Source organism: Suncus etruscus, chromosome 4, assembly GCF_024139225.1.
Source record: "Suncus etruscus isolate mSunEtr1 chromosome 4, mSunEtr1.pri.cur, whole genome shotgun sequence".
Classification (NCBI taxonomy): Eukaryota; Metazoa; Chordata; class Mammalia; order Eulipotyphla; family Soricidae; genus Suncus; species Suncus etruscus.
The window spans coordinates 148,883,881-148,892,828 of NC_064851.1; the positions used below are offsets into that span (position 1 = coordinate 148,883,881).

Sequence of the window (8,948 nt, forward strand, 5' to 3'; positions counted from 1 at the left end):
CAGCCAGTACTGTTTGTTCCTGTTCTTTGTGATGTGTGCCATCTCCCTGATGATTAGTGATGTGGTTAATTTTATGATGTGCCTTTTGGTCATCTGCATTTCTTCGAGGGAATGTCTGTTTAATTCTTCTTCCCATTTGGGTGCGTTTATATGATTTTTCTTGTTATGGTAGTACCTCGAATATCTTAGATATTAACCCCATATCTAATGGGCATTGGGTGAATATTTTATCCTTTTTTCATGGGGAGTCTTTGTATTCTAGTCACTATGTCCTTTGAGAAAGAGCCTCACTTCTATTTTCAGTGTCATGGTCTTAGAAGATAGCTGATATTATTTCTATCCTCTTGATTTTATGGAGCTGTATTTTGTGGCTCAGAATTTGATCTCTTGGAGAATGTGCCATGTGCATTCGAGTAAAATGTATAAGCAGCTTTTTGGGATAGAAACCCTATTATATATTTCTTAAAACACTCTCATCCACTTCTTCAATCCAATATATCCTTGTAAAGTTATAACCTGGCTGATCTACCTAGAGGTGACAGGGTGCTGTTGAAGTCTCCCACAACTATTGTATTGCTATCAATGTCTTTCTTCAGGTCTATTAGCAATTGTCTTGGGTTTTTTGCTGGCCCCACTTTAAGTTTAGAAGTGTGATTTCTTCCTAATGTACATAGCCCTTGGTTATTAAATAATGAACCTTTCTGTCTCTAATAACCTTTTTAAGCCTAAAATATGTTATCTAATATTAATATGGCCACCCCAAACATTTAAGGGAGTTATTTTTTTCAATAATTGTCCTCCAAACTTTGACTTTGAGTCTGTGTTTTCTCTGAATATTCAAATGTGTTGGTGCAGGCAGCAAAATATTGAATTCAATTTTCTGATTCATTTTGCCACTATGTGTTTCTTAACTGGTGTATTACTCAATTACTATTGAGAAAGATACATGTCATGGGATTTTGTGACATCTTTTTGTAGATGTTTGGTGTGTTGTGAGCCTGTCTGTCTTAAAACAGACTTTTCTGTTCTTTTTAAAAATTGTCTTTTAGAAAAGTTCCTGAGCTGTTATTTTTCTGTGATGCTGTGTATACTTCAATCATGACTGAATGGAAGTCTGGCTGAGTGTGTGTAATAATTTTGAAATAATAATTTCAAAGAGTTTTTTATTATTATATTCCACCACTGCCTTTGGGACTTGAGGTTTGCTGGTGATAAATCTGCTATGAATATTAAGGATTCTTCTTTGTATATAATTTCACTATTTGATCTTAGGCCTTCGAGTATTTTATCCCTATCTGTGGTTTTCATTATTTTGACTACCATATGCTTTGGGTTGCTTTTATTTGGGTCTCTTTTATCTGGTACTCTTCAGGCATCCAGGATGTGTGTGCAAGCACTCTTCAGCTCTGAAAACTTCTCAGTATTATGCCTTTGATATCTTTGACTTACTTCTACATTAGGGTTTTCTATCTACCTTTCTGGGACCCCCTATGTTTTTATGTTGTTCCTGTTGCATTTGTCCCAAAAGTCTATTGTTGTCTGTTCTTTATTTTGAGGATTTTTTTTCCATCTTTTTTATCATTTGTTAAAGTTTCTTCTCCAATTTCTTCTCTTATATGTTGTTATGCAGTTCATCTTCAATCTAACTGATTCTGTCTTTGACAATTGTTACTCTGTTGGTGGTGCTTTCCTGTGAATTTTTCACTTTATCTACCAAGTTTTTCAGATCTGTTATTTCACTTTGAAGTTTTATAATGTCTACTCTCTTATTCTCTTGAGTTTTATTTGCTCTTCCTTCAGTTCATTTCATGTTTTCTTTGATTTCTTTGAATATCCTCTACATTTCCTCCCTAAAGTCCTTACTGAGAGCTTATATAGGTAACTGGCATTGGGTGAGTCCTTGGAATTACTATCTTCATTCACTAATTCTGGTGGTTCTGTGTTGTTTTTCTCTTGTGACCTTTGTAGTGTGTAGAGGTTCTTTTATGTGTTATGGTTGGACCCCTTGCCTAGGAGCAATATGAGGCCATGAAGCAAATCTGCTTCTCTGTTGCCTCACTGCCTTGTTGACCATGCTACTGTGGGGCCCTCATGTGAGACTTAACCTTAGCTTGCTTCCTCAACTTTACTGTCCATTAAAGCAGATGAATATGGGCAACCTGACAGCTTCTGCTCAGAGTCTGATCTTAGGATTAAGTATAGGTGGCTCTCCCAGTCTCCTAGCAATGGCAGTGCTGCTTTCTGGCTACACTCCACTCTTCCCTGTCTAGTTGCACAATTAATGGCATGGTTGAATGGTGTCCTCCTATTGCAATGCTCCCTCCCTGGACTTTAATGTTCAGGACTGAGTTAACCACACTGAATAGAAAAAGAAAAAAACATGGAAATATTAAGATCTCCTAACCCTAAAGTATCCCTGCTATTTATATTATTGATAACCAAAAGCAAACATGTTTACTATTATTATTGTTTATTTTAGTCTTTGACAAGAAATCTGTTTAAATTCACACAATCAAATGGGATATTTAAATGGCAGCAATGTATTTCAAGAAGCAAACTCTGTAGTTTGGTATTTAACTGTGAAAATCAGGAAAAGATTTCTACTGGATCTATTTATACTAACTTCTGCCTACAATATAATCTGTCTTGAGTTGGCATTCTTTCAGAACAATCATTTCATTTGTGCAAAAGGAATAAGAAATGATAATTTCTAATTTTCTGAAAGCAAAAAGAAAACTATTTATATGATTAAAAGCTTTTGAAAAGTTTACTGCTTACTTTTTTTTAGAGTAACCAAAGTTTTATGGATTTATAAACAGTAATATTTAAAGCTAACGAGTTAAATCTTAACAGAATGTTTTCTTCTCTAAAAAAAAAGAGGCATATGGGAAAAGGTAGATTTACTTTTAAATTAATTATTAAGTTTTAACCAAAGAATAGACTGGCAAAATATTTGTGTCCATGATGTACATTAACAACAAGTTATACCAAATACATTTACATAGCGATGTGGCTCTCTGTTTTATTCTTTGTGCTTATACTGTCCTTTGTTTCTTGTCTTACCGGGAAAAAAAAAGGTTTTTCTTCCAGCATGCTTTAGCATTTACAAATTTCTAATAGATTCTATAGCATAAACTTTGCTTGTACAAAGCCCTGGACTTGATGTTAGACATCAAACCCTCCAACCTCCAACATTGCTGGATATGGGTTCGGTTGCTCTAGAGCAATGCCAGGAATGCCCTTAAATTCAATTTAGAAAAAAAAAAAAAACTGTAGATAATTACTACATCAAACACAAAATTTGATCTTAAAATTTGTTACAAATGTATGTAGTAATTTCAGATTAAGAATGTTCTGTGCATTTCTAACCTAGCTTAATTAGAGTTAATATCTTACACCTTCTCAATTGCTTGAATAAAATTATACTTGGGATCACAGTGTACCTCTCTAATAATTATCCTAATTGGTTTTGCTCACTTGGGCAATAATATATACCTCAAGATGGATAATGAGGGCCCCAGCAGGTCGGTGAGTATTACCACACATTTGTAGATCATAAACATGGTTCATTACTTTCTCAATGACAGTTTTCTTGCAACAGACATGTCTGATAGCAATAAAAATATGTAATGATTCTTAAAGAACGGATAACATCAGAGTCATAATAAAATCATTATGCACACGTTCATGTCTAACAAATGGTGTGGAGATCTAAAATTTTAAGGAATATTTAACCACTTACAGCAGCATGTTTACAGTTCCTTTAATCGTGATAAACTACATTCTTTCACCTAACAATGTGACATTTTATGGTAAATAGTCTGAGAAATCTCCAAGATTATATTGTCCTATTTTGTAAGCTATTTCCTATAATGAACAAAATATGAACAGAAAGCTGGTTGACAGCACAGTTGTTCTGAGCTTTATAAATTCCACCAGGAACACCTATACTTTTGGTGGAAAATTCAATCAAGATCTATGTTGTTCTTGACAAGAAATTTCTCAGTGAACTGGTAAATTGTATAAAAATGGCTATATACAAGTTAATATAACTGTAACACAAGAAAAGTGAGGTCAAAGAAGGAACAAAGTAGAAAGCCTGGCTAGAGTACAGGCTGGTGTGGGGTGGGGAGGAAGGTCACTTGAGTTATTGGTGATGGGAATATTGCACTGGTGAAGGTTTTATATATATATATATATATTAAAAAATTAATAAAAAAGAAAAGATAAGGCCTCTCAATGCTTACCACAGGCTGTGATATTTACACTGACTCTATAGAAAGAGGAGGTACAGTAAATGCACCCCATATACACCTCAACCCAGGCCCTTTGCCTGGTCTGTATTATGAATGGGGGGGACAAAAAAAAAAAAAAAAAAAAGAAGGAACATGCAATACAATGCTGACATCTGTATCCCCTCTGCTTTCTTGTGAACTTACTTCTAGCGGTATAACCACCTCCACTCACAGAGACCCTCAGAAGTCATCCAAGTTAATTTAATGGAGCTATAACAAACTGCTTGGTAATAGTGTCTCATTTTTCATAATTCTCCATCAGGGTGGGTAGGCCGCTAATGTCACCTTCTCAATTGATGTTTCCCTTTAACATGTCTCTTTAGCAATTAACATTCATCTTAACAGAACACCACAAAGTTATATTTGATAAAAAAGGGTAAAACAGTAAAATTTGACTCATTATTTAAGAGAAATTAAACCAAATTCTTCACATGTTAAAATCTTTTTTTTTATCATATATAATTTTTTTTTGACCATATTGGCTTACATATCTTTCACAATAGTATTTTAGGTACATATTAACATTGAATCAGGGGAATTCCCGTCACCCTCCACCCCCGTTCCCATCTTGCATCCTATATCCCTCACCCACGCCCCCCTCCCCCGCCCTGGCTAACAGAATCAGTGGTTCCCTCTGTGTCTAGCTTACTACTTAGTGATCATATATCTGTTTGGTCCTGGTACCCTCCCTTGTTTCCCCCTCCATTTGTGAGGCAGAACTAGAAAGTTCAAGTTATGTAGTTTTGTTTGAAGAAAGAAAAAGCAAAAAAAGTGGGGTAAAAATCAAATAAGCCGAAAATGGGTGTAGCCCTTCTAGAGGCTCTCAACCTCAGTTTGAGAGAGGACAGGAAAAAAGGAATTGAAATACCACAACAATACAAAAAGAAATATCAAATAAAATATCCAGCACTAAAGGCAAGCACCACATAATAGTTTCAGTCCTGAAATAAAATCTATTTTTAAACCTAAAATAAAGAGCTTTTATGTGTTGTCATTAATTCTGATTTAGATTTTGCTTATAAACATTAGTTTGTCTCCACAGAGATATGCCAAAGAAAATATAAAAAAGTAAGAAAAGGAAATAGGAGGAACATGGAGAAAAGGAAGTGTGTGTGTGTGTGTGTGTGTGTGTGTGTGTGTGTGTGAGAGAGAGAGAGAGAGAGAGAGAGAGAGAGAGAGAGAGAGAGAGAGAGAGAGAGACAGAGACAGAGACAGAGAGAGAGAGAGAGTTTTGTGAGAAGTGTAGGAAAGTACAGAGCTAAATTCTGAGTTTTGTACTCTATCTCTTGGTTCCCCTTTTTTTCCTGGCCTTATGATATTTCCCTGTTTTTATTGCATAAATATGGTTTGCAACAGTTTTCATATTGCTTTATAATTAAGATTCTACCACATCATCTTACAATGAGAGTATCAATAATACTCCACTTTAGAACAATAATTTCAATGGTACTGATTTTCCAACCTGTAAACAAGAAATATATATCCATCCATTTCATTGCTACTTTTAAAAATTTTTCAGGTAGTAATGATTTTCTCTAAATAAGTATTTGATCTTCACTGTTGACTTTTGTAAAAGCATAAAAAAGGATTCATTTTAATTTCTTGCTCTTTTATGTTATTGTTTACATTGTTTACATATAAAATGCATCTTACATTCATACATTGATTTTGCAGCTGCAACTTTTTTTTTTATTACTTTTTGGAAAATTTTGGGCCACAAAATGCTGTGCACAGGGATCAATCTTGACTCTGTATTTGGGGATCACGTGTGGTAATTAGGAGGACCATATGTGTTGGCAGTTAAACCCTGATGGGCAAGAACCCTACTCACTGTACTTTTCCCCTAGCCCCAACATGCTATTTTTAATTAAAATGTTTTCTTTTTGGATATTTTGTTGGTGGATTTTAGTTTTTCATGCATAGAGTGGAGTTTCTTTCTTGACTTATTGCTGTGGTTAAGACTTACCATACTATATTAAATGATGGTAGTTTGAAAGTACATACTTGTCTTGTAATTGATCTTAGGGGAAATAATTATTCTCCGTTTTTCTTCTTTAAGTATAATGTTGGCCATGGATTTGTTGTATATTTACCATAACTATATTATGATAAATTTATTCAATCTTCATTTTGTTGAGATTTTTAAATGATCACAAATGGGTCTTAAACCTAACTAATGCCATATCTGCTTTATAAAAATGGTCATATAGTATATAACTTTCCTTTTATTAGTGAATTAAATTATTACATTTACTAATATGCATATATTGATGCATCATTGATAAATCCCACTTGATCTCACTTTATGATCTACTTAAATTATTGTCTTCAATCAATTAAATTTTAATAAGGATCTTCACACGTATGTTGATTGGATATATTCTTCTGTAATTTAAAGATTTATTAAGTTTGGAGCAATGAGTGTAGAAACAGGAGTAAGTTCTACACAACTGGATGTGGTACAAAATAAAAGTAAATATTAAGACAATCTTAAACTTTAGTAACTTACAGAGTAAAATATAGTTAAGATAGAATTACAGTTGCTATATCAAAACAAAGACTAGCTATTTTTAATTTTCTATGAAAGAATAGTTTTGATAGTCTCAATTGCTAAAATCATTGGTCATTTAACAGACATTGTACACAAATCATAATTAAAAGAAAATATTAAGCCAGAGAGATATCTCAAAGGCTAGATCACATGTTTTATTTGTGGAATCCTGACTTTAATCTCTAGCATGTTATAGTTCCCAGAAACAACTCTCAAGATTGTTCTAAAAATTCTCCCAAGAACTACTGGGTGTGACCCAGAAGCAAAGAAACAAACAAACAAAACAAATATTAATTAGATATAGAGTCAGTTTGGGGGGAGACACTACACATTTGTTTAGTAATTTGCTTCAAAAATTGAAGCATTATATTTCCAATATTCTTTCATTGCAATGTCAAAATATTTTATGTTTGCTTTTTATTTTGTTTTTATTTTTCTTTTCAAAACATTATTTTAAACATTTATATTATTATGCACTGAGTATATTAGAAATTGTCTTCTGCCATTGATACTTATTTTCAGACACAAGTCATATAGTTTACATTGACTATATATAGCCCAGATATTTACATATTCATATATATTACACATATTACAAATGAGCAATAAACTAATGATTGTGATTTCTGATTTTTTTTTCTCAGAAAGAATTGGTTATCACTGCAATCTGACCTTTTTTCCTTGGCGATTATGGTTGCTTAGCTGGTCGAGATTTCCAGGCTAACTTTTAGAAGTGTCTATGTAACCATGAGCTTGTCACTGGAGTCTAGATGTCTGGTTATTGTATATGTACATTCTCTTTCTAATACAATACATAGCTATACTGTATAATCTGAAACTATGCCATGTACCATGGTATTGATACATGGATATTAGTTGGTAATTTACAACTTGGTTTTATCCAAAACAAAGAACATTGCTGGTTTCTTTGTATCTATTTGTTTACAACTTGGTTGTATCCAAAACAGAGATTTATTTTTACATATTTTACATGTCTCAAGCAAACCTGGTGGGATTGTCTTAGGATAGGCCTTCTGTTCTTATTCCTCGACCGGGAGTGGTCTCTGTACTCACTAAAAACTGCAATTCTGTCGGGCAGCTCCATCTCAACTTAAAAAAAAGACAAATTGCTACTCAACCACTTGTATTTCACTTTCAACTTGGTTTGGATTCTTTCCTGTGGTGACTCTTGCTCCAGACCCATCTTCCCTATGTATAAATACAGCATTTGGGGCCAAATGTATTATAATATAAATTTATGTATTTATATCTAGTATATAAATATACATATACATTAGAAAAGTGCCCCTCCCAGAGGCAGACTTGTGGAGGAAAATCAAATGATGAGGGTGGGGGTGCTGATAGAAGGAAGAAGACATTAGGGAAGAGATCATGGTAAAATATTATGTGCCTTAAACAACATCGCAAATAACTTTATAATTTCATGTCACATAAAGTGAAAAAAAAAAGGTGTTGAATTCCCTGAGAAATAACACACTGATCTCTGTAATTACAGGCGGGGGTTGGGTGGGGAGAAGGGAGACTTGGGACATTGGTGATGGGAATGTTGCACTGGTGATGGGTGGTGTTCTTTACATGACTGAAACCCAAACACAATCATGTATGTAATTAAGGTGTTTAAATAAATTAAAAAAATAAATAAAAAAAAGAATTTGGGTTTATATAACGTATAATTTTAAGTGTGCAAAATGATAAAAAAAATAATTTGTTTGTGGCTGCATAGTCAGCTGCTATAAAACTAAAAATAAATTATGTTTTCAACCTATTTTTAAAATATTATAGATTCCATGTTTACATTCTTATCATGAGAGTAACAAAACATTAATTTTAGCCTTTATATACAGCTAAGTGCTACATAAAAATTATTTTTGATATTAATTAGTATCAATTAGCCAGTCCCATCAGAGTATTACCTAGTTTATTTTTGTAACATATACATATTTTGACTTGCCAAATGTTTTACAATTTTAAAGAAAAGAAGCTACCCTATTTTTGTTTTGCAATTTGTTTGAGACTGTTATTATTCATGATAAAATGTCTATCATATGTTTTCTCCTTAGAAGAATCATTTCTGTCAAGTT

The 8,948-nt window shown here is 33.2% G+C and overlaps 1 non-coding gene across 1 annotated transcript; it reads left to right on the plus strand.

Moving 5' to 3' along the window:
* Window positions 1-4,230: 4,230 nt before the first annotated feature.
* Window positions 4,231-4,364, plus strand: LOC126007862 (small nucleolar RNA SNORA51). Its single transcript, XR_007495339.1, has one exon. It is a non-coding gene; the product is annotated as a small nucleolar RNA SNORA51 (small nucleolar RNA).
* The last annotated feature ends 4,584 nt before the right edge of the window (window positions 4,365-8,948 follow it).